A 24,679-nucleotide genomic window follows, 5' to 3' on the forward strand; every position below is an offset into this window, starting at 1 on the left:
GGGGTCCACTGATTACCTGGGGCCCATTTCTCGATCGGTATTAGATTAATAATATTAGTGTCCAAGAACAGGGGCCCATTTCTCGAACGGTATTAAGCCCGCTACACACGTTAACGATATATCGTAGCGATTTCAGACTGTACAGATAAATCGAACGTGTGTCTAGTGTCTCCACACACACCACACACACACACACACACACACAAACACACAGTCTAATTATTACTAGTTTGTTAGCATGGTAACGCATATGACTTGACAGTTTGCGGACTAGTAATATTAGTCTAATACCGTTTGAGAAATGGGCCCCTTGGCAACACACTAATAATATTAGACTAATATCATTCGAGACATGGGCCCCAGTTCGCCGGACAATATCAGCCTGTCAGTTATTCGCGATTGTCAGCATTTGCGAATAACTGACTGGCCGATAGAACTAGAACACCCATTATTATTGTACTTTCGACCTTTTTAAATACGCAATGTTTATACAACAAAATAACGTAACAGTTCGTAATAGAGTCAAAGCCATGGACGTTTGCCCACATTTTTGTTTATGTATATCTGGAACATTCACAAAGTCTTGACTTGTAATTATCTACACTCTTCAGAGGGAATTAGGGAACAAAAGATATGTCGCCCCGCGCGAATCTTGCGACGGAAGATATGCCCATTCTGCGGGTTTTAACTGAATAACTCTAAAAATATAACTTCTGTTTAAAATGTCGCTAGTCAGATCTCTCGGTTATTTATATCACCAGCTATTTTATACTAAATTTATAGTAGGCGTGTAATGATATACAACTGAAAATAAATGAAAATTAGACATGTTTTCATTTTTTTTTCTATCGAGACAACATATTTATTTATTTAATCTTTATTGCACAATACATGAAGGTACAAATGGCGAACTTATTGCCTTAAGGCATTCTCTATATACCAGTGAACCAATGGGTTAAACCAGAAAGATTAAGTAGGTGCAGTGTCTTTTAAAGAAAATGAATTTGTAACCGCTTATATATAACACTTTATGTTTTGGTTGATGTCTACCTTTGTGAATACAATCTACTTTTCATATGAATTTTCATGGCATAATGTCTGTGATTAAAACGTAAAAACCGGCCAAGTGCGAGTCGGACTCGCGCACGAAGGGTTCCGTACCATTATTTATAAAAACGCAAAAAAAAAATAATTGTTTGTTATATAGGAGCCCCCCTTAAATATTTATGTTATTCTGTTTTTACTATTTGTTGTTATAGCGGCAACAGAAATACATAATCTGTAGAAATTTCAACTGGCTACTATCACGGTTCATGAGATACAGCCTGGTGACAGACGGACGGACGGACAGCGAATCAGTAATAGGCAAAAATTAAATATAAAGAGTAGTCTTATAAGCGGAAGAGCGGCTTCCTCGCACAACGTATTGTGATAGAACGAGGAAATGCCGCCAGCATCCTTGGTCTAGTCCTCAAGTGCCTATTTTAGATTTAAGCTAGTTATAGTAATCCTCTGTATATATCCATTACGTATATTGTTATTGTAAATAAAGTCTTATAAGCTGGTTGCATTGTGAATGTTTTCAAGGTGTCGACCGAATCTAGAGTGGGTGTGAGGTTAACTGTGTTGTTTACGCCAGAAGACAGTTATTTTCAGTATTAGAAATAAAATATGAATAACACAGATGGTAGGTGTCCAGAATTACTTGTGAACTAGATATTTGGCTCTTGAAATAGGTAAAAAAAACCACAGTCACAACTACAGATCTACAATGTACATTCGCGATCAGATAAATCAGAGCGGCCAAGGTGCTCACAAATATCTGAACACGCCTCTATTGTCAAGGAGCTATAGTACGTGTTCAGATATTTTTGAGCACCTCGGTTGTACCGATATATCTGATGGCGATTAGCACAGACTAATGTAATGTGACGTCACATTACATTATCATTTTGTAGAGGCGTTTCAATCGTCGAGTACGAGCGCCAGACTTTAAAACTCTCATTTCTGACCTTTGTGTTGCTTAAATACCATGATTCCTATATAGACATTTGATCCTCAGGAAAATCAAGATAGATTGACATTATTTACAAAAACCTGTCAAGTAGCCAATTGTCCCGGGTGCATTTACTTGTATCCCGAACAGCTAACCATATACACTTTAAGAAGCAAAACAAATAGTCGTACACATTTAAACGTGTCCTATTTAAAGAACAATTGCCTGTCCAAGTCATTAGACTTGTTGACAACATTATTTAGGTTAATTGAAAAGTATTAAAAGCGGTCCACTTCTGCATATATAAACTTGACACTAATGACTATGCGATTGTTATTGTCCATAAATAGTCAAACCAACATAACTCTGCATGGCATTCGTAATGACAAAGCGTAACAATGTCATTACAGTACAATCTCACTAATGCTGACACAAACACCGCCACAAAATGCTGGAATAACCTACCACCACCTCTTAAGCAACTTACTTGCGGTCTAAAGTAAAACTAAAAAGTTTTCTCTAAGCAAAAAGTTACGTCAGAGTGATTGCACTTCTATTTCGATTTTTAGGTACTGTAACTATTTTATTGTAAATATATTATTTACATTTTCTAGATCATGTTATTCGTATTATAATTTGATGTCAACTGCTTCATTTCCGCTTCGTTATTTACTGTCATAATGATTGTAGTTCTCTTAGTAACTCTACTGTAGGTGGTAGCTTAAAGGCTTAAAGAGCTATTAGCGAAATTGCCTTAACGGAAATAGTTTTACTAACAGGCGTATTATGATTTCAATAAGAAGGCACGAATTAGTTATTATTTAATCAGTTATTTATGGATCAGAGGGCCTACCGCGAACACGGAACTTCGAAAATTGCGAGCATCTTTCTCTTTTTCTCCAATGAAGGCACAATTTGCGAACTGCGAATTTCGCGGCTATAGCCCTGATCTGTCAGTGTCAAAAGTGACGTTATTGGTTGAAGAAATGTCACTTGAACACTGACAGGTCAGATCCATAACTGATACAGATCTCTAAGTAAACACTTTACTGTACGAGAAAAAATAAATATAGATTACATCAGATAAAACATAGTTGTGTAGTACAATCAAAGTCTTCCAGTTCACCTATACCTAAAGGAGTAATTCAAAACTATACCCAAAGTAATTATGTATATATTATTTCATATATACATACTATAGTATAAACTATGTTAAGTGTCTAGACTAGTTTTTATGTACACAGAATCAATTGGTAGAGATAAAAAAACGTGCTCCCAATAATACCTAACCATAGCTGCAAGAATCATTTTCGCTTGACCATTTTTTTTTTAAATCTATACCTCAACTAGACCGATCATAATTGACACATACTTTTTATCAAGGAGCGATTAAATCACAGATTACATCACACTAGGCCTTGTGGAGGCCCCAAGTTCAGATGGGTTTGAAAATAGCTCCTAACTGACTGAACGCACAGACGGTAAAACGGACAGGTGTCACTGCTGGCCTTGGTTTGCGTGTCTGCAAATAACTACGCGGACGGTGTGCTCAGAATTATCTGCGCAAGACTTGTTTTATTAACGAAACATCCGTGAGACAGGTGTTATAAATACTAGCTTCTGTCCGCGACTTCGTCTGCGTGGAATTAATGAAAAAAAAAAAAAAAAACAATTTTGCCAATAATGCGTAGGGAAATTTTGGAAAAGAGCTGACACTCTTCAAACTGCTGGATCGATTTCTATCAACCATAGCTAAGAAACACCGCAAGGAAACTCTTTCACGTGAACACATCGAAATCGGTCCTTCCGTTTGAGAGCTACGATGATTTTTCGTTGAGTTACTAAAATACCATACTTTTTCGCTCAGTGGAAGATTTTTAGAAATTGCGCTTATACATATAGTTAAGTTTATACGTCCCGTATATACTGGACTGTCACCGTATTGAAGGATCGCGTCCCGTATTTGTAACGCCATTACTAACCCATTGTCCCGTATCAGTTCCAAATAATTATGGTAACCCTAAATGGTAGAGATCGCTCTGTAGCGATAAGAACGCCTGTTGTCTCTCTGTAAATGTTATTAAGAGGATTTGTATTGTATTGTATATAGTAGAATATACAGAATAGGGAACTATCTATCTACTAGATCTCTACACTTTATGAAACAAAGACCCCCGCCGCGTCTGTCTGTATTAATAAACTCAAAAACTACTTAACGGATTTTCATGCGATTTTCACCTATCAATAGAGTGATATTTTGAAGTTTTAGGTGCGTAATTTGTTAAGGTTTTGTGTAGCCCGTGCGAAGCCGGGACGAGTCGCTAGTTTTATAGAAATCTATTAAAAAAAAGGCGGCCCAATTAGTTGTTAACAGACATAAAAAAAAATGTGGAAAATAAAGTGATTGACAAAATCAAATATCGACATGTCTATTATCGATGTTACCTTAGCGTTATAGATATTTTTAACATTGTATAAAAAGATAGCCACCGCGAAATACACAACACGTTCGATATCTTCTTCGATACACCCATTGGTAGTTTTCTTACTTTTTGACACTGTATTTTACGTTTTTATTTTTAAATACCTAATATATGTAAGAAAAAAATTATGGTCGGATTTGTAATTGATTAGCAGTCTTGAAATTTCCCGGTCAATTTCAGCAAATAGAATTTACACCTTTTAATTATGAATCTGTGACTGACTTATCGATGTTATTATTTGTCGGTGTTTCATTTTCTCAAGCACTCGTTTTTGCTACAAACACTTCTGTCTGATTATTAATTACAATCGTTTTTTTTTAAATGTATTTTTATTGAATAACGCGTTTGATAATTCATTAATATGTAACAATAAGTAACAGCAAGTTTTTTTTTATACTACGTCGGTGGCAAACAAGCATACGGCCCGCCTGATGGTAAGCAGTATCCGTAGCCTATGTACGCCTGCAACTCCAGAGGAGTTACATGCGCGTTACCGACCCTAACCCCCTTCCGCCCCTTTTTGAGCTCTGGCAACCTTACTCACCGGCAGGAACACAACACTATGAGTAGAATATACATACTAAAATATATCTAAACATAAAACTAATAAAAAAACTAAACCTAAATATATCAGAACTTAAATATAAATATAAACTAAATATGTATAAAATATGTATAGTTTATTTATTTAAACTACAGAGTTCACAGTAGCAAAGTCCCATTACAACCCTCTAATTTAACCCATTAGGAACCTCGCGCGTTATCAACACAGGCAGTTATCGTTTTAAAACGAGGCTGAGCGCGTACGAGTGGCCTTGGGGCCAGTTTGATCCAGTATTGTACCATTCGTACCTGATTAACATATAGTAGTTGTTTTTCAAACCTTTTGTCATTTTAATTAAGATCCAGTCTACCACAAGGACACTTAGAGGGCTCATAAAGGCTAGAGACCTCGCCACAGAATAAATAAGTACCGTAAAGAAAGGAAACTTCCTACAAAACCGAAGTTTGACAGCGATTCAGGGACGAATCTTGTCCCTTTCTAATTAATGGAACTCTCCCTTTTGACTATTTAGGGTTGTCAAAGTTCAAGTGAGTATCTTATCTGTGGCTGTGTACGCAAAGGGACGTCAAATTTTGCCAACTCTTATAATTGCTCGGAGCAATGCTGCGCCGAACGGAACCGAGAACGCCCGAACGCTCTAGTTTCCTCCCCCTGACCACGCTAAGTTTTTATGCCGGATGCTACGTGGAGTATGGAGCTTATAGATAAATATATGCGTTCTTACTACTGAGGTGCAAAGTTAGCGTGGTTAGAGTCTATCTCTGCCCGTGACTCCGTCCTTCTATGTAAATCTCGACAAGGTTCTATAGTGGCCTAGGATTCAAATTGGTTGACTGTACATTGCAAGTTAAATAAAAGTTTGTCAAAAATGCCTATGCTTAGCAAGCAAAGGGAAAATATAGCGACTTAGCGACGTCATGACTCAATTTTCCTTTTAAATATATATATTGTAATAAACGGTAAACTTGTAGGCGTTCAAAATTGGACCTTAACTCGACCCGATTAGGTCTACAGTGGCAGTAGCGTAAATAGTCATTATTCCTGTTTTAACATTAGTGCTCAAAATGTCCAAAGGAAAATCCTTCTATGACGTTATTGAATTCAAGTTCAACTTGCGGTAGGTTTCTATTTTATTAGTAGTTAAAATTATTGGACGAGTTTTATAGTCAGTTGTGAGTAATATTAATATAACGTTAACTTGGTTTACTAAATGTATGCAATATGCTTGTAATTTGTGTAATTTTATTTGTTAATAAAGTGTTTGTGCTCTTGAATAAGGTTTAAAAAAGTGATAACCAAAAAGAACAATAAAATAATTATTAAGGTTAGTAAGATAGACTATAATGAGATGTTTACCTTTTGAGTCTTCCGAGCGTAGCTTTTCATGTACGAAACTTTAGTGAAAATCTAGTTGTTTTAGTGTTAATGTACAAAACGTTTGTGACGATGCTTATGCGGATTACATGTGTGTTTTGACGAAGCATGTGCATTGCATTTGTATTTGCATGTTAGTATAAATTGACAGCCAGTTTCGTAACATATAAATGCAATAAATATAAATTTATTATTCTGTGATTCAGGACAATATCTGTGTTTGTCATAACATCATGTTTAAATTCAACATTTGAAATTACAGTTAAACTTGATTAATAAATATTTTCTGAATGTCTGAACAGAGATGAATGAAATGAAGATGAATTAAATATGACCTGAGGAGGCCTGTGCATTGACATGCATCAAAATCCAACTTACAAAACAAGTCACAAACTCTCATATTAATAATAGGTTTTATAAGAATTAAGTAATGTCAATAAAACATGTGATCAATTATGACTTACTCGTACTTAATACTTGCACCCACAGGGCAATCAAAATCGCTGCCAACTTAGCTTGGTCTGACTATATATGTTCTAAAAAAATACAAAGTACCACTTTGTAAATTAGTAGCTTTATTAACGCATAAAACGGCGAATAACGGAGCATGACTGCAAGAGAAACGCATATGGATGCTATCTACGCAGTTTGAGAATAATTTCACATTTTCTCTAACACAATACTTGATGTTATGTGTGGTATACACTACACTACGGTGTTGTGTTCCTGCCGGTGAGTACTGTAACGTTGCCAGAGCTCAACGACGGTGCGGAGTGTTAGGGTCGGCAACGAGCATGTAACACCTCTGTAGTTGCAGGCGTGCAAAGCTACGGAGACCATTTAACGGACTCCTAACAGGCCCCGGGCCTCGCAATAACCCGGTCAGATGTTTACAAGGGTCTCGTAGAGATTAATCCAAGGGCCGCCCGAGGCCTCGCGATATTGACCATCCGCTTACTATGACGTAATTACTGTGCGAGTGCGAAGTTTGGTTTTCATATAAAATTCATTGTAACGAGATCGGATAAGATGTCTTCGGTTATAGCGACAAAACAAATCGCTTATGATCTTATTTATTATAATGTAATGTTTACCCAGGTATTGGCTGTTGTATTTATAAATGTTGTTATGTATTTTTCATGTCACTATATGATGTTACTATAATGTTTTACTGACTTGTAAAAGAGCCCTTGAGGCCTACTTGCAGAATAAATTTTTGAATTTTGAATCCCGGAAGGGCATTTATGGATCGTGTCGTTCATGACAACGTGTACCATGACTCGTAATATCATGTTATTAAAGGTCAGTTTTACGAATCTGCGCGTCATCGTGGATGACATGAACTATATTTGTGTGTTCTTCACGAATATTTGTTCCTTAGTTATGGATATTAATATTACAGTACCTGGGCGACCGAGCTTTGCTCGGTTATACCTATTTATTGTAATATATAGGTGATAATCTTAACTACATTTTGTTACTAAATTAAACTTGTCTAAAACAATAAAAAAATATATATAAACTTGAACATATAAAAAAAAAAAAAGTTAGCCACCGGGCGAGATTCGAACCCGTAACACTCGTTTCTAGCCGTCCGCGTCTTAACCCGCTGGACCAGACGGACAGTGGTCGGCAGCACGAAATTAGCGACCATATTCTGCGTCGAAAGAAAAACGCATGAAAACTCGAAAACACGCGTTTTCCCAAACATAAGACTAATCTAGATCGATTGTATACCCCCAAAAACCCCCATATACCAAATTTCAGCGAAATCGTTAGAGCCGTTTCCGAGATCACAGAAATATATATATATATACAAGAATTGCTCGTTTAAGGTTTAAAGTTTGCTTAGTCTGGGGCTAGGTTGATGTGCAAGATTGTCTCCAAATATTTAATTAGGAAGTCGAAACTAGCGGATCTCGTATTCGGCAGTGTTAACGAGGACACACATAGGTGTAACCTCGGTTACGCCCGTGGGCGTTATCTGTTATCTTACCATACATGGTAACGATCGCAGGTATTGCCAAAACTTGTCGTCATATTTTATTTTTGTTTTCAAAGAGATTATTTAATATTTTCAAAACTTTTTTTAAGTTTCACATCTTTGCTGTTATTTTTAATGGCCAATCAAATAATGCTACACCACACAGATGTTCTTTTTTTTACATTTTTTGGAGTGTACTCTATAACAATATGTGACTGGCGGCAAAACGTCCCACTTTCTCGCTTACCATAAGGACACATATTTATTGTAGGATATTTAATCAACTTAAAGTTTAACTATGAACTTCTTGAAATAATTATTATTTTTCCGTAAAATGGACATTACGAAACTTTTCCGTTATCTTGTTATTCTAAAAACAGTTCAATTACCCTTCCAACTTGACTGACTACCAAACTATTGATTTAGAAATCTATTCTCAGTCATAGACATAGTATCTAATCTCATTTATCACGTGTGCCCCGTGCCGTGTGACGCGTTCCATACGTACAACCATACATACCTATATTACTTATACCAAAGAGAATTTGAAATAGAGGTGTATCGTCAAAGAAAATTTTGTAGCCACAGTACATTTACTGCCATTTTTAGACACATGATTAAAACTTTTAGAACGCTATTTGACTTTGATTCTTCACCGATATGTGTTTGTTAAATATCAAAAAGTGAAGTAAAGGTTATGGCGCCATCGCTCGAAACGATGCTGGCATACCTTTGGCCTTTGATCTGTTAGATGGCGCCACTTTTTGATATTTAACAAATTTAACACAGTATAAAATAAGGGTCAAAGTTAAATGAAGTTCTAAAAGTTTTAATCATGTGTCGAAAGATGGCAGTAAATGTACTAAAGCTACAAAATTTTCTTTGACAATCCACCTCTATTAGAAATTCTCTTTGCCTATACATATGATAGCCTTGGTCCTTACACGTGGAAGGTATAAACGGACACCACAATAAGATAATGGTTCCAATTACGCAATCAATAGCTGACAGCATAAATAATTGTAGACGTTCTTTTTGAAATCTGCATTTTTGCAGAACGACTGCTGCTCAGATAATTCATAAATACATTTTCATTCCTAATGCATATTTTATAGTAAAACACAGCTTGTTTGAAATGAGGAACTTATATTTGGTTTCAGTTAAAATGTTACATGGTCAAATGTTACATGGAAAGTACAGATGTTTTCAGTGTGGTACATTAAAGCTAAAATAAAAAATGTGCCCAGTTTGAGACACATTTTTACCCTATACAAACTATGAAAAATTATGTTTTTGTTAAATATATTATTTTACAAATATTTTTTCGAAATAATGTCTAATTATATCTCAACATGTGGCATTCCATCAGAGAAGGATCCTTATGCTTCGTGCACATGAAGCATTTCTTTTAAACTATTGTCAATATACTCTTTCTATTCTACTTCTATATCTGTATCTAGACAACATTTTTTTTTCTACAAGAATCTGAACGCCTACTGTATAATCAGTTAACTTCAAAAACTTCTTTATAACAGCCCTTCTCGGCCCACTTCACCGCCGATTAAGCCAGAAATAGAACGATTCGGAATTAGAACGGTGATCCGTCCGCCATTTTGTTTCTGTAACGGTCTTTTTGTCATAATTCTCGTGGCGTATGGTAATTTGGTGTAACGGTGGATTCCGGACAAGCGGCTTTGTCGCACTTTGCGTTTAGGTATTGTTTTGCATATTTTTTACGATAATTCTCTCGGGCACTGTAATTTTTTTTTAAGTAAGGTATCGTTCTCAATTCTTAACCTTATTGTAAAGGAATAAAGTCCACCGATGATTTTAAAGCTATCTTTATCTAAAAACAGTCTCTTGTTACTTTTAGCAAATTATTACTTTCTTTGAATAGGAATGTATTGCGAAAACTAAATTTCAATTTTAGATAGCAGTGTGTCCAACTGTGCTGTGCGTGACATTTTGGAATAATGGCAATAAAATATTCAATTATCTTTTGAAAGATATACTATAAAAAAAAAACTATCTAGAAATGTCATCATTTTCTTCCTCAGCAGTGCCAAGATCAATAAATAGGTATTGCTCTTGAAATGCAATCGAATATTCTCGGTCCTATTTTCAAATACAACCATAAATGTATATTCTATTTTGATTCTAAATATGATTTCATCTTTAAATTTCTTTTTTTAAACATAGTTGCGTAGGGCTTGTGTGACGTAATCTCCAATAAAAATGAAATTTATTACCACATCAAAACCCAACGCCATTTTATTAGGTAGTAGGCCATTTTATGTTGCATGAATATGTATGTTACTATGTGCGCATATAAGAGTAGAAAGAAAGTTTACAATAGTTATGTAAAGACACATTATATCGGTTGGGTACACACAAATTACAATTTCTTTGGTCCAATTTCTTTGGACGATAAGTGTGAATTGCCAATAAAAAATAATTTCTAACCTATCTAATATTTTCATTTTTGGTACAAGCTTTTATCGCTTTTATCGGACTGTACTTTTCTTTCCACGGGCAACTAATACTAGTCGACACAATTCTAAAAATCCCATACACAATTAGATTCCGTTGTTTTATCACAGAGTTCCTATGGCTACCTCCTGTCTCCATCATCAGATCCGCTCGATAGTATTATAATAATACATTGTCACCCGACTTAGATATGTATGTGAAATTTCAGCTTAATCAGAAGCCGGGAAGTGGGTCAAATTTAGACTACAAGATTTGACCCATAAACATAATACATACATATAGATCGTGTCATTCACGAAGGCGCCTGCCTTGACGCGTAATGTCATGTAATTAATGGTTAGATTTGATCGATCTGCGTGTCATCCACGATGGCATCCACAGGGCAAGTTAAATAAAAGCTTCTAAAAACTATGTGGATGTTTATTTGACGACCGGTCTGGCCTCGTGGGTAGTGACCCTGCCTATGAAGCCGATGGTCCCGGGTTCAAATCCTGGTAAGGGCATTTATTCGTGTGATGAGCATAGATATCTGTTCCTTAGTCATGGGTGTTTTCTATGTATTTAAGTATTTATAAATATTTATATATTATATATATCGTTGTCTAAGTACCCTCAACACAAGCCTTTTTGAGCTTACTGTGGGACTTAGTCAATTTGTGTAATATTGTCCTATAATATTTATTTATTTAGTCACCTGCAATAATTTACGGGTTGAATATATAGGTCATACTGAGCAACTTTTACTATGGGACCAACCCCGAAACAGCGAAAAAAAAAAAACTCTCATAGAAAATATCAAGGGCGGACAGCCAAAATGTATGAAGCAGCCAATTTTTTTTCGTGATTTCGGGGTTGGTCCCATACCTATATTTCATCCCGTAAATTATTGCAGGTGACTAAATAAACATCTGTATTTCTTTGTTCTTCACTATGTTGTTCAAATTTACGTAAAATATTAAAGTATGCCGAATTGGAAAGTATTTGCGGCATGGTATGTGGAAAACTACACATTTGTGGAAACTGTCTTACGCAAGACGTATCTCCGATAGACGAGTTAATAATAAAGATAACTAATCTTTTATATGAAGATATGACAGATAAAATTGGTAGTTTATGTACCTAAAAAGTGACCTAACTCGCCAGTAAAGAATACGTTAACACATTCACTGCCAGACAAAAAAACGGCGCACGACCCCAGAAACCGGGAACCCACCTGGTGGGCGCTCGTGAACTTTGTTCAGATGCCGGACAACCCGCTGGGCGGGTTGTTTTTACGCAGCTATAGACCACCGGGTAGTGCGCCGTTTTTTGTCCGGCATCTGAACAAAGTTCACGAGCGCCCACCAGGTGAATGTGTTAAAAACCGTGATGGAGTCATGTCTTGACACTTAGGTATTTAAATAATAACGTACGCTTATAACGGAATCTCTCTTATCGTTTGTTTTTATTCTTTGTACAGATTGATACGCAATCAGTGCGCGAAATTAATGTATTGACTAAACACAGATGCTTAGTGAAAGTTGGATTGTTTTCGAAAACTGGCCTGTTGTGTTCGCTAATTTATTATTTATGTTTGTATTGGTATTCGAGTTATGTTTACAATGTTTATGCGTCACATTCGTATTTTCTCTATTTGCTCTCAGTAGATTTTTTTCTAAGTACGTTATTTTATTTCAGAACTCTAAATGTTTTCGACAATTGACGCAGATATAAATTGTAAATTTATTGTTATGTACACCCGCCCATATAACCGGTCAGATTTTAAAGCTGTAACCTTGACCGCATTTAGAGACTAAAATGCCATACAAAGTTTTCTGAAATCGGTCTTGTTTTAGAGATAATGACAATTCTTGTGAAAATAATATGTTTCTGTAATCACTTAGTGAAAAACGTCTTTTTGGCTGCGACGCTGTGCCTTGGTTTAGACATACCTACTGACAGTACTGACAGACATTAAAGTTTTAAAGGAAACTGGCAAATGTATCTGTAAATAGAAAAAACTTATTCTTTGCATGTTCGTGAAGTTGACCGCCCCAAATTGAGTGCCCGCAAATGGCATACCTATATCGTTAGTTCATCGTTAGTTCACGTTAGTTCAGTAGGTTAAATCGTTAGGATCCGACTAAAACATGTATTTTTTTTAAAAACAAAATGGTGGGGGCCAACTTCACGCTACCGCCCCAAAACCGATTTTGCGGTTTCTATTAATAAGGATCGATAGATAATCGTTAATAGACGTTAGTTCAGTATATTAAATCGTTAGGATCCGATTCGAAGTATTTTTTTTTCTTTAAAAAAGTGGGGCGGTCAACTTCACGCTACCGCCCCAAAATCGATTTTACGGTATCTATTGATTTGAATCGATAGATAATCGTTAGTTGACGTTAGTTCAGTATATGAAATCGTTAGGATCCGATTCTAAGTATTTTTTTTTCTTTAATAAAGTGGGGCGGTCAACTTCACGCTACCGCCCCAAAACGGAATTTACGGTTTCTATCAATTGGAATCGATAGATAATCGTTAGTTTACGTTAGTTCAGTACTTTAAATCGTTAGGATCCGACGTATGACATGTGGGCGAATTTTTTAGTACTGATAGAGCGGGGGGAGCACATTACACAGGCCAGGCTGCAGCTAAAAACTGTTTTTATGGCTTCAATCAAGTTGAATCGATAGGTAATCGTTAGTTCATCGTTAGTTCATGTTTGTTTAGTATGTGAAATCGTTAGGATCCGATTCTGAGTTTTTTTATTCATTATTAAGTAAAGTGGGGCGGTCAACTTCACGCTACCGCCCCAAAACGGAATTTACGGTTTCCATCAATTGGAATCGATAGATAATCGTTAGTTTACGTTAGTTCAGTACTTTAAATCGTTAGGATCCGACGTATGACATGTGGGCGAATTTTTTAGTACTGATAGACTGGGGGGAGCACATTACACAGGCCAGGCTGCAGCTAAAAACTGTTTTTATGGCTTCAATCAAGTTGAATCGATAGGTAATCGTTAGTTCATCGTTAGTTCATGTTTGTTTAGTATGTGAAATCGTTAGGATCCGATTCTGAGTTTTTTTATTCATTATTAAGTAAAGTGGGGCGGTCAACTTCACGCTACCGCCCCAAAACGGAATTTACGGTTTCTATCAATTGGAATCGATAGATAATCGTTAGTTTACGTTAGTTCAGTACTTTAAATCGTTAGGATCCGACGTATGACATGTGGGCGAATTTTTTAGTACTGATAGAGTGGGGGGAGCACATTACACAGGCCAGGCTGCAGCTAAAAACTGTTTTTATGGCTTCAATCAAGTTGAATCGATAGGTAATCGTTTGTTCATCGTTAGTTCATGTTTGTTTAGTATGTGAAATCGTTAGGATCCGATTCAGAGTTTTTTTATTCATTATTAAGTAAAGTGGGGCGGTCAACTTCACGCTACCGCCCCAAAACGGAATTTACGGTTTCCATCAATTGGAATCGATAGATAATCGTTAGTTTACGTTAGTTCAGTACTTTAAATCGTTAGGATCCGACGTATGACATGTGGGCGAATTTTTTAGTACTGATACAGTGGGGGGAGCACATTACACAGGCCAGGCTGCAGCTAAAAACTGTTTTTATGGCTTCAATCAAGTTGAATCGATAGGTAATCGTTAGTTCATCGTTAGTTCCTGTTTGTTTAGTATGTGAAATCGTTAGGATCCGATTCTGAGTTTTTTTATTCATTATTAAGTAAAGTGGGGCGGTCAACTTCACGCTACCGCCCCAAAACGGAATTTACGGTTTCTATCAATTGGAATCGATAGATAATCGTTAGTTTACGTTAGTTCAGTACTTTAAATCGTTAGGATCCGACGTATGACATGTGGGCGAATTTTTTAGTACTGATAGAGCGGGGGGAGCACATTACACAGGCCAGGCTGCAGCTAAAAACTGTTTTTATGGCTTCAATCAAGTTGAATCGATAGGTAATCGTTAGTTCATCGTTAGTTCATGTTTGTTTAGTATGTGAAATCGTTAGGATCCGATTCAGAGTTTTTTTATTCATTATTAAGTAAAGTGGGGCGGTCAACTTCACGCTACCGCCCCAAAACGGAATTTACGGTTTCCATCAATTGGAATCGATAGATAATCGTTAGTTTACGTTAGTTCAGTACTTTAAATCGTTAGGATCCGACGTATGACATGTGGGCGAATTTTTTAGTACTGATAGAGCGGGGGGAGCACATTACACAGGCCAGGCTGCAGCTAAAAACTGTTTTTATGGCTTCAATCAAGTTGAATCGATAGGTAATCGTTAGTTCATCGTTAGTTCATGTTTGTTTAGTATGTGAAATCGTTAGGATCCGATTCCGAGTTTTTTTATTCATTATTAAGTAAAGTGGGGCGGTCAACTTCACGCTACCGCCCCAAAACGGAATTTACGGTTTCCATCAATTGGAATCGATAGATAATCGTTAGTTTACGTTAGTTCAGTACTTTAAATCGTTAGGATCCGACGTATGACATGTGGGCGAATTTTTTAGTACTGATAGACTGGGGGGAGCACATTACACAGGCCAGGCTGCAGCTAAAAACTGTTTTTATGGCTTCAATCAAGTTGAATCGATAGGTAATCGTTTGTTCATCGTTAGTTCATGTTAGTTTAGTATGTGAAATCGTTAGGATCCGATTCCGAGTTTTTTTATTCATTATTAAGTAAAGTGGGGCGGTCAACTTCACGCTACCGCCCCAAAACGGAATTTACGGTTTCTATCAATTGGAATCGATAGATAATCGTTAGTTTACGTTAGTTCAGTACTTTAAATCGTTAGGATCCGACGTATGACATGTGGGCGAATTTTTTAGTACTGATAGAGTGGGGGGAGCACATTACACAGGCCAGGCTGCAGCTAAAAACTGTTTTTATGGCTTCAATCAAGTTGAATCGATAGGTAATCGTTAGTTCATCGTTAGTTCATGTTTGTTTAGTATGTGAAATCGTTAGGATCCGATTCTGAGTTGTTTTATCTTATACCTTTAAACGAGCAATTCTTGTATATATATATTTCTGTGATCTCGGAAAAGGATCTAACGATTTCGCTTAAATTTGGTATATGCCCGCAAATGACTTATCTGCCTTGAATAAACATAATCAAGTGACGATAATCTGCAAGTAACATCGTAAGGACCCGACTCTGCCTACTTTTTTCAGCCTTCGACCTAGGAGCATATGTTGGGTTATTAAAGTTTTCAAATATTATTTTTTTCTGGCAAATCTGTTTTGAGCGCCCGCAAATTACTTATCTGCCTTGAATAAACATGATCCAGTGACGATATTCTGCAAGTGGCATCGTAAGGACCCGACTCTGACTATTTTTTGCAGTCTTCGACCTGGGAACATATGTTGGGTTATTAAAGTTTTCAAATATTATTTTTTCTGGCAAATCTGTTTTGAACGCCCGCAAATGACTTATCTATCTTGAATAAGCATGGTCCAAAGACGATATTCTGCAAGTGGCATCGTAAGGACCCGACTCTGACTATTTTTTGCAGCCTTCGACTTAGGAGCATATGTTGGGTTATTAAAGTTTTCAAATATTATTTTTTTCTGGCAAATCTGTTTTGAGCGCCCGTAAATGACTTATCTGCCTTGAATAAACATGATCCAGTGACGATATTCTGCAAGTGGCATCGTAAGGACCCGACTCTGACTATTTTTTGCAGTCTTCGACCTGGGAACATATGTTGGGTTATTAAAGTTTTCAAATATTATTTTTTCTGGCAAATCTGTTTTGAACGCCCGCAAATGACTTATCTATCTTGAATAAGCATGGTCCAAAGACGATATTCTGCAAGTGGCATCGTAAGGACCCGACTCTGACTATTTTTTGCAGCCTTCGACTTAGGAGCATATGTTGGGTTATTAAAGTTTTCAAATATTATTTTTTTCTGGCAAATCTGTTTTGAGCGCCCGCAAATGACTTATCTGCCTTAATTAAACATGATCCAGTGACGATATTCTGCAAGTGGCATCGTAAGGACCCGACTCTGACTATTTTTTTCAGCCTTCGACCTGGGAGCATATGTTGGGTTATTAAAGTTTTCAAATATTATTTTTTTCTGGCAAATCTGTTTTGAGCGCCCGCAAATTACTTATCTGCCTTGAATAAACATGATCCAGTGACGATATTCTGCAAGTGGCATCGTAAGGACCCGACTCTGACTATTTTTTGCAGTCTTCGACCTGGGAACATATGTTGGGTTATTAAAGTTTTCAAATATTATTTTTTCTGGCAAATCTGTTTTGAACGCCCACAAATGACTTATCTATCTTGAATAAGCATGGTCCAAAGACGATATTCTGCAAGTGGCATCGTAAGGACCCGACTCTGACTATTTTTTGCAGCCTTCGACTTAGGAGCATATGTTGGGTTATTAAAGTTTTCAAATATTATTTTTTTCTGGCAAATCTGTTTTGAGCGCCCGCAAATGACTTATCTGCCTTAATTAAACATGATCCAGTGACGATATTCTGCAAGTGGCATCGTAAGGACCCGACTCTGACTATTTTTTTCAGCCTTCGACCTGGGAGCATATGTTGGGTTATTCAAGTTATCAAATATTATTTTTTTCTGGCAAATCTCTTTTGAGCGCCCGCAAATGACTTATCTGCCTTGAATAAACATGATCCAGTGACGATATTCTGCAAGTGGCATCGTAAGGACCCGACTCTGACTATTTTTTGCAGTCTTCGACCTGGGAACATATGTTGGGTTATTAAAGTTTTCAAATATTATTTTTTCTGGCAAATTTGTTTTGAACGCCCGCAAATGACTTATCTATCTTGAATAAGCATGGTCCAAAGACGATATTCTGCAAGTGGCATCGTAAGGACCCGACTCTGACTATTTTTTGCAGCCTTCGACCTAGGAGCATATGTTGGGTTATTAAAGTTTTCAAATATTATTTTTTTCTGGCAAATCTGTTTTGAGCGCCCGTAAATGACTTATCTATCTTGAATAAGCATGGTCGAAAGACGATATTCTGCAAGTGGCATCGTAAGGACCCGACTCTGACTATTTTTTGCAGCCTTCGACCTAGGAGCATATGTTGGGTTATTAAAGTTTTCAAATATTATTTTTTTCTGGCAAATCCGTTTTGAGCGCCCGCAAATGACTTATCTGCCTTAATTAAATATGATCCAGTGACGATATTCTGCAAGTGGCATCGTAAGGACCCGACTCTGACTATTTTTTTCAGCCTTCGATCTAGGAGCATATGTTGGGTTATTAAAGTTTTCAAATATTTTTTTTTTCTGGCAAATCTGTTTTGAGCGCCCGCAAATGACTTATCTGCCTTGAATAAGCATGATTCCATGACGATATTCTGCAAGTGGCATCGTAAGGACCCGACTCTGACTATTTTTTTCAGCCTTCGACCTGGGGGCATATGTTGGGTAATTAAAGTTTTCAAATATTATTTTTTTCTGGCAAATCTGTTTTGAGCGCCCGCAAATGACTTATCTGCCTTGAATAAACATGATCCAGTGACGATATTCTGCAAGTGGCATCGTAAGGACCCGACTCTGACTATTTTTTTCAGCCTTCGACCTGGGAGCATATGTTGGGTTATTAAAGTTTTCAAATATTATTTTTTTCTGGCAAATCTGTTTTGAGCGCCCGCAAATGACTTATCTGCCTTGAATAAACATGATCCAGTGACGATATTCTGCAAGTGGCATCGTAAGGACCCGACTCTGACTATTTTTTTCAGCCTTCGACCTGGGAGCATATGTTGGGTTATTAAAGTTTTCAAATATTATTTTTTTCTGGCAAATCTGTTTTGAGCGCCCGCAAATGACTTATCTGCCTTGAATAAGCATGATTCCATGATATTTTGCAGGTGGCATCGTAAGGACCCGACTCTGACTATTTTTTTCAGCCTTCGACCTAGGAGCATATGTTGGGTTATTAAAGTTTTCAAATATTTTTTTTTTCTGGCAAATCTGTTTTGAGCGCCCGCAAATGACTTATCTGCCTTGAATAAGCATGATTCCATGATGATATTTTGCAGGTGGCATCGTAAGGACCCGACTCTGACTATTTTTTTCAGCCTTCGACCTAGGAGCATATGTTGGGTTATTAAAGTTTTCAAATATTATTTTTTTCTGGCAAATCTGTTTTGAGCGCCCGCAAATGACTTATCTGCCTTGAATAAGCATGATTCCATGATGATATTTTGCAGGTGGCATCGTAAGGACCCGACTCTGACTATTTTTTTCAGCCTTCGACCTGGGAGCATATGTTGGGTTATTAAAGTTTTCAAATATTATTTTTTTCTGGCAAATCTGTTTTGAGCGCCCGCAAATGACTTATCTGCCTTAATTAAATATGATCCAGTGACGATATTCTGCAAGTGGCATCGTAAGGACCCGACTCTGACTATTTTTTTCAGCCTTCGACCTAGGAGCATATGTTGGGTTATTAAAGTTTTCAAATATATTTTTTTTCTGGCAAATCTGTTTTGAGCGCCCGCAAATGACTTATCTGCCTTGAATAAGCATGATTCCATGATGATATTTTGCAGGTGGCATCGTAAGGACCCGACTCTGACTATTTTTTTCAGCCTTCGACCTAGGAGCATATGTTGGGTTATTAAAGTTTTCAAATATTATTTTTTTCTGGCAAATCTGTTTTGAGCGCCCGCAAATGACTTATCTGCCTTGAATAAGCATGATTCCATGATGATATTTTGCAGGTGGCATCGTAAGGACCCGACTCTGACTATTTTTTTCAGCCTTCGACCTAGGAGCATATGTTGGGTTATTAAAGTTTTCAAATATTATTTTTTTCTGGCAAATCTGTTTTGAGCGCCCGCAAATGACTTATCTGCCTTGAATAAGCATGATTCCATGATGATATTTTGCAGGTGGCATCGTAAGGACCCGACTCTGACTATTTTTTTCAGCCTTCGACCTGGGAGCATATGTTGGGTTATTAAAGTTTTCAAATATTATTTTTTTCTGGCAAATCTGTTTTGAGCGCCCGCAAATGACTTATCTGCCTTAATTAAATATGATCCAGTGACGATATTCTGCAAGTGGCATCGTAAGGACCCGACTCTGACTATTTTTTTCAGCCTTCGACCTAGGAGCATATGTCGGGTTATTAAAGTTTTCAAATATTTTTTTTTTCTGGCAAATCTGTTTTGAGCGCCCGCAAATGACTTATCTGCCTTGAATAAGCATGATTCCATGATGATATTTTGCAGGTGGCATCGTAAGGACCCGACTCTGACTATTTTTTTCAGCCTTCGACCTAGGAGCATATGTTGGGTTATTAAAGTTTTCAAATATTATTTTTTTCTGGCAAATCTGTTTTGAGCGCCCGCAAATGACTTATCTGCCTTGAATAAGCATGATTCCATGATGATATTTTGCAGGTGGCATCGTAAGGACCCGACTCTGACTATTTTTTTCAGCCTTCGACCTAGGAGCATATGTTGGGTTATTAAAGTTTTCAAATATTATTTTTTTCTGGCAAATCTGTTTTGAACGCCCGCAAATGACTTATCTATCTTGAATAAGCATGGTCCAAAGACGATATTCTGCAAGTGGCATCGTAAGGACCCGACTCTGACTATTTTTTGCAGCCTTGGACCTAGGAGCATATGTTGGGTTATTAAAGTTTTCAAATATTATTTTTTTCTGGCAAATCTGTTTTGAGCGCCCGCAAATGACTTATCTGCCTTGAATAAACATGATCCAGTGACGATATTCTGCAAGTGGCATCGTAAGGACCCGACTCTGACTATTTTTTTCAGCCTTCGACCTGGGAGCATATGTTGGGTAATTAAAGTTTTCAAATATTATTTTTTTCTGGCAAATCTGTTTTGAGCGCCCGCAAATGACTTATCTGCCTTGAATAAGCATGATTCCATGACGATATTCTGCAAGTGGCATCGTAAGGACCCGACTCTGACTATTTTTTTCAGCCTTCGACCTGGGGGCATATGTTGGGTAATTAAAGTTTTCAAATATTATTTTTTTCTGGCAAATCTGTTTTGAGCGCCCGCAAATGACTTATCTGCCTTGAATAAACATGATCCAGTGACGATATTCTGCAAGTGGCATCGTAAGGACCCGACTCTGACTATTTTTTTCAGCCTTCGACCTGGGAGCATATGTTGGGTTATTAAAGTTTTCAAATATTATTTTTTTCTGGCAAATCTGTTTTGAGCGCCCGCAAATGACTTATCTGCCTTGAATAAACATGATCCAGTGACGATATTCTGCAAGTGGCATCGTAAGGACCCGACTCTGACTATTTTTTCAGCTTTCGACCTAGGAGCATATGTTGGGTTATTAAAGTTTTCAAATATTATTTTTTTCTGGCAAATCTGTTTTGAGCGCCCGCAAATGACTTATCTATCTTGAATAAGCATGGTCCAAAGACGATATTCTGCAAGTGGCATCGTAAGGACCCGACTCTGACTATTTTTTTCAGCCTTCGACCTAGGAGCATATTTTGGGTTATTAAAGTTTTCAAATATTATTTTTTTCTGGCAAATCTGTTTTGAGCGCCCGCAAATGACTTATCTGCCTTAATTAAACATGATCCATTGACGATATTCTGCAAGTGGCATCGTAAGGACCCGACTCTGACTATTTTTTTCAGCCTTCGACCTAGGAGCATATGTTGGGTTATTAAAGTTTTCAAATATTATTTTTTTCTGGCAAATCTGGTTTGAGCGCCCGCAAATGACTTATCTATCTTGAATAAGCATGGTCCAAAGACGATATTCTGCAAGTGGCATCGTAAGGACCCGACTCTGACTATTTTTTGCAGCCTTCGACCTGGGAGCATATGTTGGGTTATTAAAGTTTTCAAATATTATTTTTTTCTAGCAAATCTGTTTTGAGCGCCCGCAAATGACTTATCTGCCTTGAATAAACATGATCCAGTGACGATATTCTGCAAGTGGCATCGTAAGGACCCGACTCTGACTATTTTTTGCAGTCTTCGACCTGGGAACATATGTTGGGTTATTAAAGTTTTCAAATATTATTTTTTTCTGGCAAATCTCTTTTGAGCGCCCGCAAATGACTTATCTGCCTTGAATAAACATGATCCAGTGACGATATTCTGCAAGTGGCGTCGTAAGGACCCGACTCTGACTATTTTTTGCAGTCTTCGACCTGGGAACATATGTTGGGTTATTAAAGTTTTCAAATATTATTTTTTTCTGGCAAATCTGTTTTGAACGCCCGCAAATGACTTATCTATCTTGAATAAGCATGGTCCAAAGACAATATTCTGCAAGTGGCATCGTAAGGACCCGACTCTGACTATTTTTTGCAGCCTTCGACCTAGGAGCATATGTTGGGTTATTAAAGTTTTCAAATATTATTTTTTTCTGGCAAATCTGTTTTGAGCGCCCGTAAATGACTTATCTATCTTGAATAAGCATGGTCGAAAGACGATATTCTGCAAGTGGCATCGTAAGGACCCGACTCTGACTATTTTTTGCAGCCTTCGACCTAGGAGCATATGTTGGGTTATTCAAGTTATAAAATATTATTTTTTTCTGGCAAATCTCTTTTGAGCGCCCGCAAATGACTTATCTGCCTTGAATAAACATGATCCAGTGACGATATTCTGCAAGTGGCATCGTAAGGACCCGACTCTGACTATTTTTTGCAGCCTTCGACCTAGGAGCATATGTTGGGTTATTAAAGTTTTCAAATATTATTTTTTTCTGGCAAATCTGTTTTGAACGCCCGCAAATGACTTATCTATCTTGAATAAGCATGGTCCAAAGACGATATTCTGCAAGTGGCATCGTAAGGACCCGACTCTGACTATTTTTTGCAGCCTTCGACCTAGGAGCATATGTTGGGTTATTAAAGTTTTCAAATATTATTTTTTTCTGGCAAATCTGTTTTGAGCGCCCGCAAATGACTTATCTATCTTGAATAAGCATGGTCCAAAGACGATATTCTGCAAGTGGCATCGTAAGGACCCGACTCTGACTATTTTTTGCAGCCTTCGACCTAGGAGCATATGTTGGGTTATTAAAGTTTTCAAATATTATTTTTTTCTGGAAAATCTGGTTTGAGCGCCCACAAATGACTTATCTGCCTTGAATAAGCATAATCCAGTGACGATAGTTTGCAAGTAGCTTCGTAAGGACCCGACTCTGTCTATTTTTTTCAGCCTTCGACCTAGGAGCATATGTTGGGTTATTAAAGTTTTCAAATATTATTTTTTTCTGGCAAATCTGTTTTGAGCGCCCGCAAATGACTTATCTGCCTTAATTAAACATGATCCAGTGACGATATTCTGCAAGTGGCATCGTAAGGACCCGACTCTGACTATTTTTTTCAGCCTTCGACCTAGGAGCATATGTTGGGTTATTAAAGTTTTCAAATAATTTTTTTTTCTGGCAAATCTGTTTTGAGCGCCCGCAAATGACTTATCTGCCTTGAATAAGCATGATTCCATGATGATATTTTGCAGGTGGCATCGTAAGGACCCGACTCTGACTATTTTTTTCAGCCTTCGACCTAGGAGCATATGTTGGGTTATTAAAGTTTTCAAATATTATTTTTTTCTGGCAAATCTGTTTTGAGCGCCCGCAAATGACTTATCTGCCTTGAATAAGCATGATTCCATGATGATATTTTGCAGGTGGCATCGTAAGGACCCGACTCTGACTATTTTTTTCAGCCTTCGACCTAGGAGCATATGTTGGGTTATTAAAGTTTTCAAATATTATTTTTTTCTGGCAAATCTGTTTTGAACGCCCGCAAATGACTTATCTATCTTGAATAAGCATGGTCCAAAGACGATATTCTGCAAGTGGCATCGTAAGGACCCGACTATGACTATTTTTTGCAGCCTTCGACCTAGGAGCATATGTTGGGTTATTAAAGTTTTCAAATATTATTTTTTTCTGGCAAATCTGTTTTGAGCGCCCGCAAATGACTTATCTGCCTTGATTAAACATGATCCAGTGACGATATTCTGCAAGTGGCATCGTAAGGACCCGACTCTGACTATTTTTTTCAGCCTTCGACCTGGGGGCATATGTTGGGTAATTAAAGTTTTCAAATATTATTTTTTTCTGGCAAATCTGTTTTGAGCGCCCGCAAATGACTTATCTGCCTTGAATAAACATGATCCAGTGACGATATTCTGCAAGTGGCATCGTAAGGACCCGACTCTGACTATTTTTTTCAGCCTTCGACCTGGGAGCATATGTTGGGTTATTAAAGTTTTCAAATATTATTTTTTTCTGGCAAATCTGTTTTGAGCGCCCGCAAATGACTTATCTGCCTTGAATAAACATGATCCAGTGACGATATTCTGCAAGTGGCATCGTAAGGACCCGACTCTGACTATTTTTTCAGCTTTCGACCTAGGAGCATATGTTGGGTTATTAAAGTTTTCAAATATTATTTTTTTCTGGCAAATCTGTTTTGAGCGCCCGCAAATGACTTATCTATCTTGAATAAGCATGGTCCAAAGACGATATTCTGCAAGTGGCATCGTAAGGACCCGACTCTGACTATTTTTTTCAGCCTTCGACCTAGGAGCATATGTTGGGTTATTAAAGTTTTCAAATATTATTTTTTTCTGGCAAATCTGTTTTGAGCGCCCGCAAATGACTTATCTGCCTTTATTAAACATGTTCCATTGACGATATTCTGCAAGTGGCATCGTAAGGACCCGACTCTGACTATTTTTTTCAGCCTTCGACCTAGGAGCATATGTTGGGTTATTAAAGTTTTCAAATATTATTTTTTTCT

The sequence above is a fragment of the Cydia pomonella genome, unplaced genomic scaffold, assembly GCF_033807575.1.
Source record: "Cydia pomonella isolate Wapato2018A unplaced genomic scaffold, ilCydPomo1 PGA_scaffold_212, whole genome shotgun sequence".
NCBI lineage: Eukaryota > Metazoa > Arthropoda > Insecta > Lepidoptera > Tortricidae > Cydia > Cydia pomonella.